Source organism: Apodemus sylvaticus, chromosome 8, assembly GCF_947179515.1.
Source record: "Apodemus sylvaticus chromosome 8, mApoSyl1.1, whole genome shotgun sequence".
In the NCBI taxonomy this organism is placed as follows: Eukaryota; Metazoa; Chordata; class Mammalia; order Rodentia; family Muridae; genus Apodemus; species Apodemus sylvaticus.
This window is the reverse complement of record NC_067479.1, coordinates 20818179-20837706: the sequence shown is the minus strand read 5'-3', so window position 1 is coordinate 20837706 and position 19528 is coordinate 20818179. Positions and strand designations below refer to the sequence as shown.

Genomic DNA, 19528 nt, shown 5'->3' with positions numbered 1-19528 from the left:
CAAAGCGGAAAAGTCTTCGACAAAACCTATTGCCTTCTGCTGAGATGGTTGAAAGCCAGAGAGAAATTTCAATTTAATAAGCATGAACCAACTTAAAGATACAACATGATCCTCTATTTGAGAAACTGGATGTTTTGACTAGTAATAAACAACAAAAAAGGCACTTAGTAAGTACCCCAAACCTGAATGTTAGTTACCTATATAACTCACTCTTGAAGAGGAAGGAAATTCACAGGCACTGCAAGTATAGCTGCTCTGTCACATTTGCTTCAAGAGGTGGCAGAGAGGAAAGAAGCTATGTCTACTCTCAGTGTTCTGACCTATGAACACCTGAATGATCAGTAGCCTGAGATCCCTTATAAAAAGTCAGCCTGACATACCCTGCAAGTCCCAGGGGCTCAAAGGACAGGGAGCAAGCCATACACTAGAAGAACCTAGTGAGACCCTTGGCAGAAGTGAGCCCTAGATAGACAACTCTCAAATGGGGCCACTCAGGTAGTCCGGGCAAGGAACAAGGCCAAGATGACCAGCACCATGAGGCCTTGACAGAGAGCTAGCCTGAGATGACCACCAGCCAGACACCATGAAGGCCCGTGCCCAGGGTCACCCTTGCCATGCTTCTTAAAGCACAGGGTGGGACATAGCACTTCTGAGGCCACTCCTGATATAACCTCAGATGCGCAAAGGCCCCAGGCAACTCTAAAAGGTAGAAGTAAGTGGTGGAGAAGTGAAAAAAGAAAGAGAAAGAGATCAATATAGAGAAAAATGAAGCCAAAACTGGAGACTCTAGGGTTGTGACAAACAGCCTGATGTGAGTAGCCAGTGACCATGGCTGGGTTTTGGCCTGTACTGACATGGGGGTACATACCTGTGTTGTGGTCCAGCATCAAGGATCTGTTACTACCAAAGGCCAGGCAGACATACCTAGTCTGATCTGTTGTCCTGGGACATGTTGATGTCTGAGTTCTATGCAGAACTGGGCCTACCCCTCACCTGAGCATTGTGGGAGAGCTAGCCCTGGGGGCATGAGAGCCAGAGTTGATTCTGCCCCTAGCCAGATGCTGTACTGGGGAGAGTGGTCTCACACATTGTGAGAATTGCAAGTGAGTCAGCCCCAAGGGCATGAGTGTGGGAGAGCTGGTCCTGTAACTTGTCTGCTGTGCAGTGGCATGGGTGAGGGGGAGGTGACCTCCATTCCTGGCTTGCCACCTGTGACAAGAAAGAGAACTGACCTCAAGGTCATCAGATCAGGAAAGCTGGCCCTGCTCCTCATCTGCTGCAGCATTTGGGAGAGCAGGACTTGTGCCTCGCCTGGGCAACACAGTAAAGCTGCCCCTGGATGGAGGGGTTGCAGGTGATCAAGCCCCAAGGGTGTGAGAAAGCTGGCCATGCATCTTGTCTTCTTATGTAGTGGCACTGGTGAAGGAGCGATCCCCTCCCCCTCCAATTTGCCCTCCCCATAGACGGCAGGTAGGAAAGTGGACCATGACTAGGTCATAAGAACAGGAGAGCAGGCCCTGCCTATCACCTGCTGCAACATTCAAGAGAGCAGGCCCTGCACCTCACATGGGCAGCACAGTAGAACTGGCCTTGGATGTAGGGGTTGAGAGTGAAATGTCCCCCAAAGGGTGTGTGTAGGAGAACCATCCTGCCTTTTATCTGCTAAGCTATGGCACAAAGGAGAGAGATGCCCTCCTTCCTGGATCCTTACCACTTATGGTAGACAAACTTTCTTTCAATTGGCCCCACATTAAAGGAAGTGAAAATGAAATATTTTGACCAAAACCCAAGTCAACAAGTATATAGAATCAATGGAACAGCTTAAATTTTCACAAAAGCAACAAAGAATTCTCTTTTTTTTAAAAAAAAAGGACATCTAAATCAATATCTATGTTTTAAGGTTAAGGTTATTTATGTTTATAAGTTGAGGGCGGTTGAGAATTAGAAAGGAAAATAGTCCTCTAATAGTGAAGCATTGGTATTTGTCACCTTACCTACAAGATATTTTAACAGTCCTATATATTTTTGTCAGATTTTGTGCTTAGATTGTTTTTTCTTTTTGGCTTTTCAGAAGTGCCTGAAGCCTATTGCTTTATGCCTTTATTATACTAAAGAAAAAATTAATGTTTGATCATAAATACTTAGTAGTGAATATATATATATATATATATATATATATATATTCCTGCTGATAACTGTATACTGCTTGGCCCAGTGGGATTACACATTTATAAGATACTAGAAGGAAAAACTGGTAATGGAAAGTCTGAAATAATTTAATTATAAGCAATAGCACCACTCAAAGACTTTTAAGAACAGTTATTTGTACTATGTTGACATGATCATAGATATAGATAGATAGATAGATAGATAGATAGATAGATAGATAGATGGATGGATGGATGGATGGATGGATGGATGGATGGATGGATGGTTGGATGGGTGGGTGGGTGGGTGGGTGGGTGGGTGGATGGATGGATGGATGGATGGATGGATGGGTGGATGGGTGGGAGGGAGGGTGGGTGGGTGGGTGGATGGATGGATGGATGGATAGATGGATGGATAGATGGATGGATGGATGAACATATGGGTAGACAGACAGACAGACAGACAGACAGACAGACAGACAGACAGAAAATTTAGGAGCCATAGCTCAGAAGAAAGAGTATGCTTGAGGCTCTGGGTTTGATCTCTACTATAGCAAAAAGTGAATAAAGTAAAAATTGAAAAGGACACTGCTGTTTAAAATTATTATAGTGTAGACACTGTGGGCATTTTTAAAGAAGCAATGGTACTCTGCATTATTGGACAGAAAATCTACTCCCCTGGGAGCAGTTGCAAGGCTATTCAGGGGACCAGAGAGATGTTGTGCTCACGGTTACTCCTTGGACCATGATATCTGAAAATGACCTCTTATATGTACCCCAGTAGCAACATCTTGTGTGCATTTGACATCTGGCTTAAGGAGTGAGATGGGTCATACTGACTGTCAATTTGATAGGATTTAGAATCCTTACTAGACAAGCCACCAAACAGTTCTGTGAGGGATTGCTACAACAGGAGACTGAGGTGGAAAGAACAGCTTAACTGTGGAGGGCACCATCCAAGGGGTTAGAACCCAGACTGAGTTAAAAGAGGGTGTGAGCAGAGATGAGCATGCGTCTCCCTCAGCTTCCTGACTGTAGGTCATGTGACAAGTGACCTGAACATCCATTAACCATGACTCCCTGTCCGAGATAGATGACACCCTTGAACTGTGAGCCAAAATAAACACTTCCTTTCTTATGTTGCTTTGACCAGGGTAATCTACCTCAGCAACAGGAAGATAACTGATACAGGGAAAATCAACTAAATGTCTCTACTTTGGGAATTTCCAGCATTTTTATGAAAGAAAGATAATCTTCCTATATCAAAGAATTGACCCTTGAATAGATTGTTCTATAAATTTGTCCTCATGAATGCTTTTTTATTTATCTTTTTTTTTGTATCTTTCAGTAGCAAAACTTTCCCAAGTGCCAACCCTCCCCCTGGTCACAGAATCTACATAACTGCATCCCCAAACCTCTTGCTCCCTATATATGCCCAGCCAGGCACGGCTTCTTCAGGGAGGATCCAGCTTTATTCTACAAACTTGAGACATTGGTTCTTCCAGCTGCATATTGAAAATCATCTCTAAGCCTGACTTGTGTCAGAAGAATTAGACAAGTCTTCTTGGCAAATCTAAGTCCTGGAATCCACCTTTCCTGATACGTCTTTCCCACTTTCACTGACTCCATGACAACTTTAGGTTTAGGTCCCATCTAATGTCTTGGACCACAAGTCTCCAGAAATCAACTTGACTTTTCTCCATCAATCATATGTAAATCCACATATTAATTCCCATTAATCTTATTACTATGGTGCACCTTACAGTTTTCCAAATCTCAATCCAAACTCTCACTACTTTTGCAATGTCCCTATTTGGAACCTGAACTGCCTCCCTCCCAAATCCTTCCTTTCCATGATTCCCTGCATTGCCCATGTTTTCCCATCCATTCCATGAAGCCAGAAATCATTTCTTGAATTCCTGGAATAAGTAAATCTTTTATGCTCAGATTAGTAATTCAGGACCCTAAAGTTGTAAAAGCAACACCAGATTTATGCTTTTTCTTTATCACTCAAATGAGTTTTACAGTCAAGTGGTGTAAAATGAATAGTTATATCCATGTATAGTTAATGTAAAAGTTATATCCAAAGAGCAGACTCCAGATCATGTCTCACTTTTCCTGGAAACCTGTTTTAGTGAAATGACTTCACGCCATTCTCTCCCTTAAAGCTTGCCTTCTAAATCTGTGAGCTCATCAAGAATACAACCAACAGAAGTGTCTATTGACACAGGAGAAAGCTCATGCCCAGGTAGAAGACAACTGGAAAGTAAAGGAAGCCTTTGTAAGACAGTTCTGTCATGGAAGTCGGGCAGTGGTGGCGCACGCCTGTAATCCCAGCACTTGGAAGGCGGAGGCAGGTGGATTTCTGAGTTCGAGGCCAGCCTCGTCTACAGAGTGAGTTCCAGGAAAGCCAGGGCTACACAGAGAAACCCTGTCTCAAAAAAAAAAAAAAAAAAAAAGGAACTCAAGTAAGAAAAAAAAGATTGGAAGAAGGGAGAGGAAGAGAGGGAAGAGGAAAGAGAAGGACAAGGTTGTTACTCCCTCTTAACAAGTTATTAACTCCTGCTAATTATTTATTTGTTTTGCTTTGAATAGGGAAAGCTAGCACATGTGTACCATATTACAGATACTGGAATTGTACCTTACCAAACTAGACATGACAACTGCAATGGAACAAGTTGGATATTTATTATTATTATTATTATTATTATTATGAGGAGGAGGAGGAGGAGGAGGAGGAGGAGGAGGAAAAGGAGGAGGAGGTGCAGGAGGAGGAGGAGGAGGAGCAGTTGTGAAATCTTTTTGTGCTTTTAACTCCTGTGTAGTAATTTCTTTGTTTTTAATATTCTGTCTTTCATCATATCATCATCAATAAATAAGCCTTTTGTAATAGGCTTTTCTATAAGAATTTTGTTATATCTTAACACATGTGTGGTCTTCCTTTAACTTTCATATGTGCAGACCAAGTCAAAGTCATCCTTATGCTGGATGCTACTGCTCTGTCCACAGCCTAATGTAAAATGGCAGAGTAAGGCTTCAATGAGTTTGTAAGGTCAACTTTCACTAGACAGAAATAGTTCACCTTCAAACCAAGTCAATCCCAATGAAAAGTTTTCTGGGGAAAGAAAGCATAATAACTCTCACTTGAGGGTGCATTCTTGAGATCGTTTGAGTTAATTGTCTCAAACCACATAAACTTTCTTTAAGCCTGCTTACTTCTCTCTATTCTTACCTTTCCCCAAGCTCAGTCTATAGGAGTCAAAGAAATACATCCATTTTAGCCTCTTTTAGATGATCTAAGGAGGCTAAGATTGATGAAAATGTATAGAATGTATTTTCAAATCAAGTATAAAATGGTGTCCAATTGATTACAAAATTTCCATGGTACAATTATGCCTCTAATGCAAACCATTTTAAAAAATGTCTTTTAAGGGGGTGGGACTGGTAAGATGGCTAAGCAGCTAAAGTGTCTGCTACCAAAACTAATGACCTGATTGTAATCCCAGGACCCACATGTTATAAGAAGAGAAGCAGCTCTAGAAATTGTCCATTGGCCTACAAACACAAACACACACACACACACACACACACACACACACACACACACACACACACACATACACACACACACCATTTTTAAAAGAAAGTAGACTTCCTTGTGTTCTTCCTGGATCCCAGGACAATAGTGCACACAGGCTAATGTAGATGATGACTTATGCTTGTTAAAAACTTTATCTTCTGGAGACCTTTATAAGTCCAGTGTGCCCTTTTCTAAATCATTCCCCCAGTCTCCTTTTGCCAAACCAGAACAATTGTAGGCTGCACAGAAGCTTTCTTAAAAGCAATGGCTAGGTCTTGTGTACACCAGTGAAGGTTATAGAAGCTTTCTTAAAGGCAATGGCTCTGTCTTCTGTACACCAACTAGGGTTGCAGAAGCTTTCTTAAAGGCAATGTCTCTGTCTTGCGTACACCAGCTAGTGTTTTGCATCACATAACTTGATGAACACAAGGGTTAAAGGATACAAATGGAAGCAGCTGATCTGCTACTAAAAAACAAAAAACAAATAAATAAACAGCTTTATTGCCTTAATTTTATTTATATATACCATTCACGTCCTTTTTTAATAAAAAAAAAATCTACCTTAAACTCTCAACATAAGTTGAGGTGCACCTATCGGAGCACTTAAGTACATGATGGCCTGAACTATAATCTGTTAAGCCTTGATATAATTGGGTATAACAGTGCTATGTAAAATTAAGGTAGAAATGAATAGATAGTTTCATATATGTGTGCAAAATAACCCAAGCATCCAGTCAATTAAATGAAGGAAAAGAAAATGCATTAAGAATTTAATTCTCTTAGGATGTTGAGAAATTCAAACACAGTACTTCTTGTTAACCATAGAGAACATAGTCCAAAACCTCTTGTAGATGCTTGAAACTGCAAGTAGTACCAGATCCTATAAATAATGAGGTTTATCCCTCTGTATACCTGCTATAACATCTAATTTCCAAGTTAAGCACAAGGAGAAACTAACAAGAGCAACAATAAAATGGAACAATTACAATAATATACTATAATTATAGCTGTGTACATGTGGTTTCTCCTCTCCACCCTTAGCTCGCTGTGTTGAACTCACCCTGTTCCTGTGAAGAATGAAGAAGCACAGTCAGGTGACTGTCATGGGCATGGGACATTATGACATGGCACTAAGTGACAAGGAAAGAGCTACCTTAAAAAGAGCACATCTGATAACTGCATTGCCAACTGGCTAACAGGCAGGTAGTATATACAGTGTGGATACTCTGTATATACTTTATTTTTATTTATTTTTATTAGATATATTCTTTATTTACTTTTCAAATGATTTACCCTTTCCCATAAGCCATCTCCCTTCCCCCTGCTCCCCATTCAACCCCCTCCTGCTTCCCTGTCCTGGTGTTCCCCTATTCTGCTCCATCAAGCCTTTTGAAGACCAAGAGCCTATCCTCCCTTTGATGTCCATAAGGCCATCCTCTGCTGCCTATGCATCTGGAGCCATGGGTAACTCCATGTGTTCTCTGGTTGATGGTTTTGTCCCTGGGGGCTCTGGGAGTACTGGGTGGCTCATATCGTTGTTCCTCCTATGGCACTGCAAGCCCTTTCAGCTCCTTGGGTCCTTTCTCTAGCTCCCCCATTGGGGGCCCTGTGCTCAGTTCAATGGCTGGCTGAGAGTGTCCCCCTCTGTATTTGTCATGCACTAGCAGAGCCTCCCAGGTGACAGCTCCAGTCAGCAACTACTTGTGGGCATCAATAATAGTGTATATACTTTAAATAATGCACATCTGATAGCCGAGTTACCAACTGGCTAACAGGCAGGCAGTATATACGGTGTGGGTTCTCTGGAAATTCTTTATTAATTAACAAAGAAAGACAAAGCAAAGGGTGAATTTCAAGTATGCTAGTCAGATGATGGACAACAGAAAACTTAAGAACTGTTAATTTTGGGGATCATTTACCTAATATGTTTAGCCTAAAGTTGACCATCTGCAGCTGAAGGGTTGGAAACTACAAATATAAAAGCATGAACGAATCCATTCACGAAAGTGAGCCTCTTCTCCCTTCTTCTGAGGGAGGGTGAGGGAGCTGAAGCCCAAAGGTAATAAGCTCTTTATTATTTCATAGTTTTCATTAAAGCAACAGTTTAAATTTTACACCTTAAAAAACTTTATGAACGTTCTCCTTTGTCATTCCTAACAAAGAACGGGGTCCATCAGAGAAAATTGAAACAGAATATGGGAGGGACCAAAGGTCAGAGCAGCATAGACTTCTTTTCTAAAACTGCCGTGGAATCATTTTCTTCTCTTCCCTATGTGCATGCACCTAGTGCTTTAAGCACACAAGCACAAAACATACGTCAGAAAGCTCAAAGAGTTTGTGTTGTTCACGGGATTCCCAAGGGCAAACGAGCTTAAGAAATCACTCCTGTGTGTGTCTAACCTGGTGGAGCTAAAGGCAGATATATAGAAACTTGAGATCTCAGTTTACTCTACTGGATGAGAGGAATGGTTCACTGGTAAAGGCAGGCCCCGAATTGAATCAAAGCATCAGAAAAAGAAATCACTTGTGCTGCGCTAATGTGAAACCTCTTATTCCAGACTATGGATCACATCTGCTGTCAGCGTTGCTTTATGAGAGAATCACAGGTCATGGTGGCCCATCCACATCAAAAGGAAACTATATACAACAGCCTTTCCCTGACGCAGAGCTGCTGAGAAGTTGGACTTCCTCTCCCAGACTTACTATCTATCCCTTTGTCTTTCCTCACAGGCAGGGCCTGCTTCCTGTGAGATGACCCCAGCAAAGGTTCAAGACCTTGGTATTTGGTGCCTGAGGCCTTTTACTGAGAAAATTGAGTGTGAGACCTTGATCTTCAATACTGCCTGCCTATTGTGGCGTCTCTCCTGGGTCTCTTCACCCCTAAATTCTTCATTTCTTCACAGAATTTAGCTGAGCAGCACTTTCCTTTGCCTGTTTATCTCCGTGTCTGTCTCCCTACTGCTATTTATTGCTTATCACTGTACGTCTTTATTGAATGTAATCTGTTTGGGGATATACTTGGCATGAAAGACGCCCCACCAGACAAAGTTGTAAAGTATTATACATAAATACTTAATCCCGGATTTATTTATTATCCTCATTACTTATTTACTGCTGTACGTACCCAGGACACCTTTGGAAGAAATAAATCTGGTCAGTTGCTCTCCCAAATTTGATCAGAATATCTTATAAGATATAAATTATGGCATTATATAATTATTAATATTCTTCCTATGACTGGCACAGATTACAGTTTATAGAAACTTTTTCACAGTTCTTCTTCTTGGCCAGCCAATATTAAGAAGTTGTCAGTTTTGAGGTGCAGGTCAGAGACCTGAGACTGGGCATCCCAAGTGAAATAGCAGAGATCACCTGAGCAAGAGCCCTCACACACCCGCACAAACCCAGGTCTCCTGCTGCAGGCTCTAACTCTGTGAAAGTTAAGGTTGAAGAGTTTACTGTGTATTATGCTTTGTTTTCGGCTAAATTAACCCAATTTTTTATGTAATCCAAGCCCATTAGAGTCTAAGTCTTAGACTAGAGTCTAAGTCTTGAATTTCAAGTCTTCAGTAGAACGAATACTAATGTTTTCTGTAGAGCCGTAAGGAAGCTGGGAAAGCCACTACAGTGCTCTCTTGTTGATTAGCAAGTGCAGTAGTTTATGTTTACCACAAAATGTTAGCAATGGCTGGGCCACAACTGTGACATTCAGTGACAATTCTATGACGTGCAGGATTAGTATCCTAATCAGGGGATTGTACCAATAAAAGGGGACAAAGATCCCCCCAGAATAGAGATCAGGTTACACAAGTGATTTGATGACCTTTTTTACTGACAGGCTGTTAGGGTGAGTTTAAATAATGGATGTGCATGGTTAGAAGCCTGATAGGGCCTGCAATTAACATCAGCTGCATTCCTTCTGTCTCATACATTTATGTCAATAGAAGTAGAAGGAGAGAAAGAACAAGATACACAGATAAAGAACTTGTAGAGCTAAGTCAGTACCTTGCAATTGGAAAGGTTCCTTCCATGCATCCCACTGGAATGATAAGCCTACATCTACTTCTGTGTTTATTTCATATATACACTTTGTATATACAGTATACACTATACATACATACATACATACATACATACATACATACATACATACAATGTAGTGAGGTCTTCAATAGAACAAATTACCCTTCCACCAAAAATGTTAAAGTATTCCATACTTTATCATCCTTCTCAGGAAAACTTTCAGAGGAAAAGAAAATCCCTCTTATTCGGGCACTTCTGCACTAAATCTTCCCTCCGCCTTTATGCAGACCCAGGAGGGAGTCTACCGAGCAAATTGAAAAAGAGGCTATCAGAAGAGCGGTCCTTCTCATCACAGGATGGCAGGCAAACAACCTTCTCTCGTGGAGCACTTTCCAGTCCAATTGAAACTCCCGGCTCTGCAAATCCAAGCAGCACAAAAGCACCCTGAATTATTCTCTCCTAGAGGAGCATTTCAGTGAATACTCCAATGGCTAGACACATAAATTCCTCAAAAGGAATAAATTAGCTATCAAATCTCATTCCAGCAGTCAATGAAGCACATTAAGTCCCTTAATAAATACACTGCCTTAGGAAAGTTTACTCATTTCATAATAAAAAACAGATTAAATCATAGCTTTGAACTGAAAAAGAATTACTCTTTAAGTAAGCATTAGGACCAGATACATCCATTTTGAGAGAGAGAGAGAGAGAGAGAGAGAGAGAGAGAGAGAGAAACAGAAAATACGATTTCTCAATTATATTTGGAAACTATCAGAAAGAAATTAAGTGAGAAATAAGGGATGTAATATATCACGTGTATTGGTCAGTGGATGGGGTAAGTGCCTGCCATGTTTCCTATTTATATTTTTATTTAGTTCAGTAGTTAAAAAAAGAAGTTACAAAATACATGAGTTTCAAATTGGGTACCAAAATAATTAACTTTTTGGTCAAGTCCGTAAAAAATAAGGTATTCCAATGAGACTACATTGTGTTACTCCATAACCCATTGATATAGTTAGCAGTAGTTTTGTTGATCAAATTTATGTATAGCTCCAAAAATATGGTTAGAATAATGTATTGTTATTTTTGTGCCAGCACCGTGATCAAAATCCCAACAATTTAAAGGAAGGGATGATTTATGAGTGCTCATGTCACAGAGTTCTGGAGGGCGTCAGTGTATAGCACTACCTTTCTCTTTCTGACCCTCTTAGTTTACCTTCTCTGGAAACGGACACACACACACAACACACACAGGGCTAACTCCTCTAAATGAATCCAAGTCGACTAAGGTTGACAATAAAGACTGACCATCACAAATAATAATGAGGATGTGCAGTGGTTTTCAACAAAGGCTACTGAGACAAGCTTAATAAACTGGAAAAGGGAGAAACTCAAAATGATGTGTAGCAAACAAATTATACAAACTATAATGACGCTATTACAGATAATCAACAAATTTGGGTTGAGTCTCAGTTGAACAATGATGTGAGACATTTCTTTTAAATTATCTCCAAGAGGAAACAATCTCCTTGCGGTTACAATATGTTCCTAGACAGTAAATCTTGAAATAATGTTCACAGCCAGAATGTTTGTATAACAGAGTACCAAGTAGACTAAGGGGCAAATTTTCCAAAAAAGGGTGATTTCGTTATTGCCTGTTTTTTTTTTAACTTGTGTTAGTAACAAATGTTAAAGCTGTGCTTATTGCATAATGCAACATGTGTCACACATAAATAAGACAATGTAGCACATGTGTTAGCATTCTGGTGGTCTGACCTGATCAGTGATTAGGAAAAGCATATCCTCGAGAGAAGATCCTACCTTTTTTAAATATCACATTTGAAAAGAGGATAGAAGGACTCACTTACTTTAGATGATCCTATGCCTGAAGCGGAAACCCACACTTTTTATTTTGAGGAGAAAAAGGAGAATGTGTTCCTGAATATTAACTCTTGCGTACTTAGACTACCTTACTAGCCCCAATGCTCTTTCTCAAAGGCTAATATCTTCAAGTCTTGAATAACCTACAAAATGCCTAACTGACCAAATAAATCTAACCACCAAGTTTTTACATTTCATAGAGTTTTAAACAGTTCAAATAGCTTTCCCATATTGAAGCCTTTGAAGGGGCAAGAAAGAAATGGTGTTGGTGTGCATTTGCATGTTACAACAGATCATATAAGGGAATCACATAAATCAGCATGGGGTCACCAATGAGTGGGGCGTTTGTTCTGTCTCATAGCCATTCCTGTTACACGATGATGTTGTGGGGTATCCACCAGGAAAGACTGCCCATACGTGGACTTAAGCCAATAAAAAGTCTTTATTAGGCAGCTGGCGACTACATTGAGTGTTCAGGATCCTAATGGAGTGCTGGGTCATTTCTCAGGGTGAGCTTTTAAACACAAAAATCATGTTCTGGATTGACATACTACCATTAACAAGAATAGTTATTAGCTGGAAGCAGAACAAAAGAATTCAAAAGGCAAGATTAGTACATTGAGAGACTTTCCTAGAACTATTGACTTTGATGGAGTAGATCCATCATGGAGTCAGTTGTGCTAAGATTGAGGGGCCTGATACAAAGTTAGCTTGATGGAATAAAAATAAAAACCTATGTCACCTCTGCATTGACCCCCAACTCTTAAAGACTAAGTTGATATGAACCTTACCCTTGTTCAGTCTTGCTACTTCAGAATAATCAATTTCATCTCCACATCTTCCTCTATACTGCTCAGTTTTATCAATTGAAAATGAATGGAGGGGATAGATCAAGAGACACTTGATAAGACCTTGCCTCTCTCAATCTGTTTCTCCTCTTGTTTCTCATCTTGTGTTCTATAGTATGCCAGCTTATATATAATGGTGCTTATAGGAGGACTATCATGTGGTGGCATGCATATAAAGACCTTTTCTTCTCTGCGAATTTAAATAGGAGTCCAAGCTATGACCACATGATGCTGAGTGTTCAGAAAATGTGGCCCCCAAATTTACCGGAAGACTTCCTATTCTTGTGCATATTACAATGCTGACTCAGAATGTCCAGCTTCCTAGTATTATAAATCAAGACCCTTCCTTATAAGTGCTTACGCGTTATTGGATTTGTTCTTTTGATGGGGGGAACTTAGCGGATGTTTTGAATGTAGACATTAATTCCTCAAGGAGTGCTCAGTATCTCAATATTTATCTACCAGCCAAGGTGTGTCCTTTCATAAGCTAGTCCACAGACCAACACAGTTTCACTGTTTTCCATAAGAAATGAGGTTACATGCATAACTTTTCTGAATGGATCACTTTTCTGAAGAGAGCACAGACAGTGCCATTCCTCTCATGTGCTTCCTCTTCTCACTGCCATCCACTTGTAAGCTCACATTGGACACTTTAAAAATAAAACTCAACTTAGAGTTTTAAAATAAAACTCCAGACGCTGCTTCATTTCCAGGAAATAACATCTCTAGAACCGCCCATTTACCATGATCTATTGGTGTTTTACAATCTATAAATTTTCCTCATTGATTATTGTTTGTCACTGAAAAGAATCATGGCATGTGCCAGTATTTAGAGAATTGGAAAAAAGTATATAAAAAAGTCATTTTAAAAATATACCTTTTCCACCAGGCCGGGTGATACATGCTTTTAACCCTAGCACTTGGGAGGCAGAGGCAGGAGTTCAAGGCCATCCTGGTCTACAAAGTAAAATTTAGGACAGCCAAGCTACACAGAGAAACACTGTCTTGAAAACCCATATATAAATATATAAATGTGTGTGTGTGTGTGTGTGTGTGTGTGTTCCTATAAAATATTCCTAGCATATAGTTAGTTCTCAGTAAAAGTCTGCTATATTTCTTTGCACTGTAATTCAAAAAATGTGTATCATTATTTGTTCATGTATAATAACTTATATTTAACAGTCCAATAGAGAATGGAGTCTTTAGATAGGTTATGGCCACAGGGAAATACCTACTAATATTTTGCTAAATGAACACAGCAATAAAATGGCTCCTAATGACATATTTCTATATCCATAGATCAGTACATCAGCGACCAGTGTAGAAGAAGATACAGAAAGAGTCTAAGACCCAGAGATGGTGGAAGACTCCGAGGAGACAGGATTTTCCAGACACAGTGGGGATGATGCACATACAAACTCACAGCTTGCACAAGACCTGCACAGGCTCAAACCAGACAAAAATCCCAGCACAGAGAAGGGGACATGCTCACAATGTTCTACCACTAGCCAAGAAGCTATTTGAAATTGACTCATGCTTGGAGAGGTTAAATTAGTCTTCTTCAGTGAAATGACCACACTTCAGTGGATATCAACCACACCCCAGAGCGGACTCCATGTTTATTGCTGCCGTTTCCTTATGGTTTGATGTTTCTTGATATTGTTTTGTCATTTTGTTGGGTTGTTTTTGCTTTTAAAGAAAGAAAAAAGACAAGGAGAGAAACAACACATGAAATTAGATGAGGATGGAGGTGGAAGACTCTGGAAAGTCTTGGAAGAGGGGAAAGAGTGTGATCAAAAATATATGAACAGTTTAAAATAAAATTTTTAATATGAAAAGGTATAGTTGACTCAACCTAGACTTTTCAAACCTCCCATGGCAGGATTACAAGCATGCACCTCCATGCTCAACTGTCATAAAGATTTTTCACTTCAACATGAAACTGCTCATTTTTAGATGTAATAACTAGCCCACCCACTGTAAACAACGAGAAGTGTATGAATCAGATCGTTCTAGTATGTTTTCTGTTGTTGAGATTAAACACTGGTCCAAACCAACTTGAGGAAGAAAGGGTTTATTTAGGATGGCAGGTTATATATTCCATTAACTAGAAAAGACAGAGTAGAAGCTCAAGGCACGTAACTGGTTGCAGGACCATACAAGCAGAGACCTTAGAGAGATTCCACTTAATGACATCCTCAACTATCTTCCTTATTAATCCCAGGCCTATCAGCCCAGAGATGGCACCACTACAGTGGGCTGGCTCCCCAGTACTATATCAACCATTAATCAAAGAAATGCCTCACAGACATGCCTATGAACACAATTCCTAAATCAAGGTTCCCTCTTCCAAAGTGAGTCTACTTTATGTCAAGTTGACAAAAACTAATCAGCATAACAGATCATTTGTCAGCTTGATAAACAAACACATCATTCTTAAACAATAACTTTTCCTTTCTTGCTTATTCCACAAAAACTTATGTTAATATCACAAAATAAAACACAGTATAGTGGGCTAGAGAGATGGCTCAATGGTTAAGAGCACTGACTACTCTTTCAGAGGTCCTGATTCAATTCCCAGCAGCCACATGGTGGCTCACAACAATCCATGATGGGATCCGATGACCTCTTTTGGTATATCTGAAAAGACCTACAGTGTACTCACATACATTTAAAATAATTGTACTCCCAGGAAGTCTGTATAAGCAGGTTTACAGGTGAGACACCCTACACCCACCCACACCCCAAAAACTGGCCTAACTGGGACCCCTACAGGGCCCAGCGGAGGCAGGACCTATAGCCACCACGGTGGAGACACATCTTCCTTCCGGCCTACAACCCTGCCTGGGGCAGAGCCTACACTCACTAGCCCTTTCCACATCAAGAAACAGCTTGACTCCCAAGAGGTCTGTCACTACCAGTCTCATAGCTGAGTGCCCCAGCCCCAATACCTGGCCTAAGTGGGACCCCCTACAGGACCCACCAGATGCAGGACCTATCTGCCCTGCCAGAGACATACCATCCTTGTAGTTTACAACTGAGCCTAGGGGCAGATCCGGTGCTCCAGTGCCCCACACCCACCTACACGCAGAGTCAGCCTGACTCCCAAGAGGTCATAACCAGGCTCAAAGATTGGGAGTTCCAGACCTCCTCCCACACCCAGAACTGCCTGCTTCAAGGAAGTCCATCATAACCAGGCTCACAGGAGGGACAGACTCCAATCAGAGAGAGCAAGTTAACAGCAGTCGAGAGGATAGCACAAGACCATAAACAACATAAACCAATGCCACTCGGGCACCATCAGAACCCAGTTCTCCGACTACAGCAAGCCCTGGATGCCCTAACACACCTGAAAAGAAAGATTCTGGCCTAAAATCTCATCTTATGAAGATGATAGAGGACCTTAAAGAAGAAATAAATAACTCCTTTAAAGAAATACAGGAGAACACAGGTAAACAGGTATATGCCCTTAAAGAGAAAACACATAAGTCCCTTAAAGAAATACAAGAAAATACAATCAAATGGTGGAAGAAATTGAACAAAATGTCCAGGATCTAAAAATGGAAATAGAAACAATAAAGAAATCACAAAGGGAAGCAACCCAAGAGATGAAAACCTAAGAAAGATATCAGGAATTCCAGATGCAAATATCACCAACAGAATGCAAGAGATGGAAGAGAGAATCTCAGGGGCAGAAGATACCATAGAAGATATGGAAAAAATACAAAAAAAAAAAAAGCTCCTGACCCAAAACATCCATGAAATTCAAGACACAATTAAAAAAGACCAAACCTAAGAATAATAGGACTAGACCCCAATTCAAAGGGCCAGAAAACATCTTCAACAAAATTATAGAAGAAAATTTCCCCAGCCTAAAGAAAAAGATGCCCATAAACTTATAAGAAACCTACAAAGCACAGAATAGACTGGACCAGAAAAGAAATTCCTCCTATCACATAATAATCAAAACACTAAATATACCGAACAAAGAAAGAATATTAAAACAAGTAAGGAAAAAAGGCAAAGTAGCACATAAGGCAGAACTATCAGAATTACATCAAACTTCTCAACATAGACTCTAAAAACCAGAAGATCTTGGACTGAAGTCATGCAGACCCTAAGAAAATACAAATGCCAACTCAGGATACCATACACAGAAAAACCACTCTGGAAATCAGTCTGGCGGTTCCTCTGAAAACTGGGCACCTCACTTCCAGAAGATCCTGCTATACCACTCCTGGGCATATATCCAGAGGATTCCCCACCATGTAATAAGGATACATGCTCTACTATGTTCATAGCAGCCCTATTTATAATTGCCAGATGCTGGAAAGAACCCAGGTATCCCTCAACAGAAAAATGGATGCAAAAAATGTGGTATATCTACACAATGGAGTACTATTCAGCCATTAGAAACAATGAATTCATGAAATTCTTAGGCAAATGGATGGAGCTAGAGAACATCATACTAAGTGAGGTAACCCAGACTCAAAAGGTGAATCATGGTATGCACTCACTAATAAGTGGTTATTAACCTAGAAAACTGGAATACCCAAAACATAATCCACACATCAAATGAGATACAAGAAGAAAGGAGGAGTTGCCCCTGGTTCTGGAAAGACTCAGTGAAACAGTATTCGGCAAAACCAGAACGGGGAAGTGGGAAGGGGTGGGAGGGAGGACAGGGGAAGAGAATGGGGCTTACGGGACTTTCGGGGAGGGGGGGGGCTAGAAAAGGGGAAATAATTTGAAATGTAAATAAATTATATCGAATAAAAAAAATAAAAAAAAAGAAGGAAAAAAAAAAAAGAAAAACTCTCAGACACTATAGATGGAGAAAACAAGATTTTCTGTGACAAAACCAAATGTAAACAACATCTTTCCACTAGTCCAGCCCTACAAAGGATAATAGAAGGAAAACTCCAATATAGTATGGAAACTACATGTAAGGAAAACTAAGAAATTAATCATCTCACAACAAAACCCAAAAGAAGAGAACCACACATACATAATATGTATGACTGACAACAAAAATAACAGGAATCAATAATCATTGGTATTTAATATCTCTCAACATCAATGGACTCAATTCACCAATAAAAAGACATGGTCTAACAGATTGAATGCATAAACAGACCTAGTATTTTGCTGCATATAGGAAACACACTGCAGTGACAAAGATAGACACTACTTAAACTAAAAGGCTGAAAAATAATTTTCCAAGCAAATGATCCCAAGAAACAAGCTGGAGTAGCCATTCTAATATCCAATAAAATAAGACTTTCTACCAGAAGTCATCAAAAGAGATGGGAAAGGACACTTCATAATCATTGTTCCTATCTAAGGAAACAGGGGGAAAATGGAGGGAAAACCACCCCACCTTGGGATCCATCCCATCCTCAGACATCAAACCTCGGCAATATTGATGATGCCAAGAAGTGCTTGCAGAGAGGATATGACTGTTCTCTGAGAGGTTTTACCAGCACCTGACTGATACCATTGGACTGAGCCTGGGGACCCCAATGGAAGAGTTTGGGAGGGACTGAAGGAGTTAAAGGGGACTGCAACCCCATAGGAAGAACAACAGTATCAACTAACCGGACCACCCAGAGCTGAACCACCAGCCAAAGAGTATACATGGGCTGGTCCATGGCTACTGCAGAGGATTGCCTTATCTGACATCAGTGGGAGGGGAGATGCTTGGCCTGTGGAGGAGGCTCATTGCCCCAAGGAAGGGGGATGTTAGAGGCAACAGTGGGTAGGTGGGTGGGGGAGCATACCCTTAGAGGCAAAGAGGAGGGGGAAAGGAGTTTGTAAAGAGGAGACCAGGAAGGGGGACAAAATGTGAAATATAAGTAAAATAATTCATAAAAAATTTTAAAAATGTATAACATTAAAAGACCAAAGGGCACAGAGAAAGTATCCAAATTAACAAACTTAGAAATGAAAAGGGAGATATAACAACAGAAACTGAGGAAATCCAAAAAATCATCAGATCCTACTACAAGAGCCTGTACTCAACACAACTGGAGAATCTGGAGGAAATGGACAATTTCCTTGACAGATACCAAATACCAAAATTAAATCAGGACCAACTAGACCATCTAAACAGTCCCATAAAGCCTAAAGAAATAGAAGGAGTCATAGAAAGTCTTCCAACCAAAAAAAGCACAGGACCAGATGGTTTCAGTGCAGAATTCTACCAGACCTTCAAAGAAGAGTTAGCACCAATACTCTTCAAACTATTCCACAAAATAGAAACAGAAGGAACACTACCCAATTCCTTCTACGAAGCCACAATTACGCTGATACCAAAGCCACACAAAGATCCAACAAAGAAAGAGAACTTCAGACCAATTTCCCTTATGAACATCGATGCAAAAATACTCAATAAAATTCTTGCCAACCGAATCCAAGAACACATCAAAACGATCATCCACCATGATCAAGTAGGCTTTATCCTGGGAATGCAGGGTTGGTTCAATATACGGAAATCCATCAATACAATCCACTACATAAACAAACTCAAAGAAAAAAACCACATGGTCATTTCACTGGATGCTGAAAAAGCATTTGACAAAATTCAGCATCCTTTCATGCTTAAAGTCTTGGAGAGAACAGGAATTCAAGGCCCATACCTAAACATAGTAAAAGCAATATACAGCAAACCGGTAGCCAGCATCAAACTAAATGGAGAGAAACTTGAAGCAATCCCACTGAAATCAGGGACCAGACAAGGCTGCCCCTTTTCTCCTTATCTTTTCAATATTGTACTTGAATATTTGCAGACGACATGATAGTCTACCTAAGTGACCCAAAAAACTCCACTAGAGAGCTCCTACAGCTGATAAACAACTTCAGCAAAGTGGCAGGTTATAAAATCAACTCAAGCAAATCAGTGGCCTTCCTATACTCAAAGGATAAGCAGGCTGAGAAAGAAATTAGGGAAATGACCCCCTTCACAATAGCCACAAACAGTATAAAGTATCTTGGGGTGACTCTTTCCAAACATGTGAAAGATCTGTATGACAAGAACTTCAAGACTCTGA

At 40.3% G+C, this 19528-nt stretch overlaps 1 non-coding gene across 1 annotated transcript; it reads left to right on the top strand.

Annotated features, from left to right (window-relative positions):
* The first annotated feature begins 226 nt into the window (after positions 1–226).
* On the top strand, positions 227–354 carry LOC127691761 (small nucleolar RNA SNORA17). Its single transcript, XR_007979354.1, has one exon. It is a non-coding gene; the product is annotated as a small nucleolar RNA SNORA17 (small nucleolar RNA).
* Positions 355–19528: the final 19174 nt, after the last annotated feature.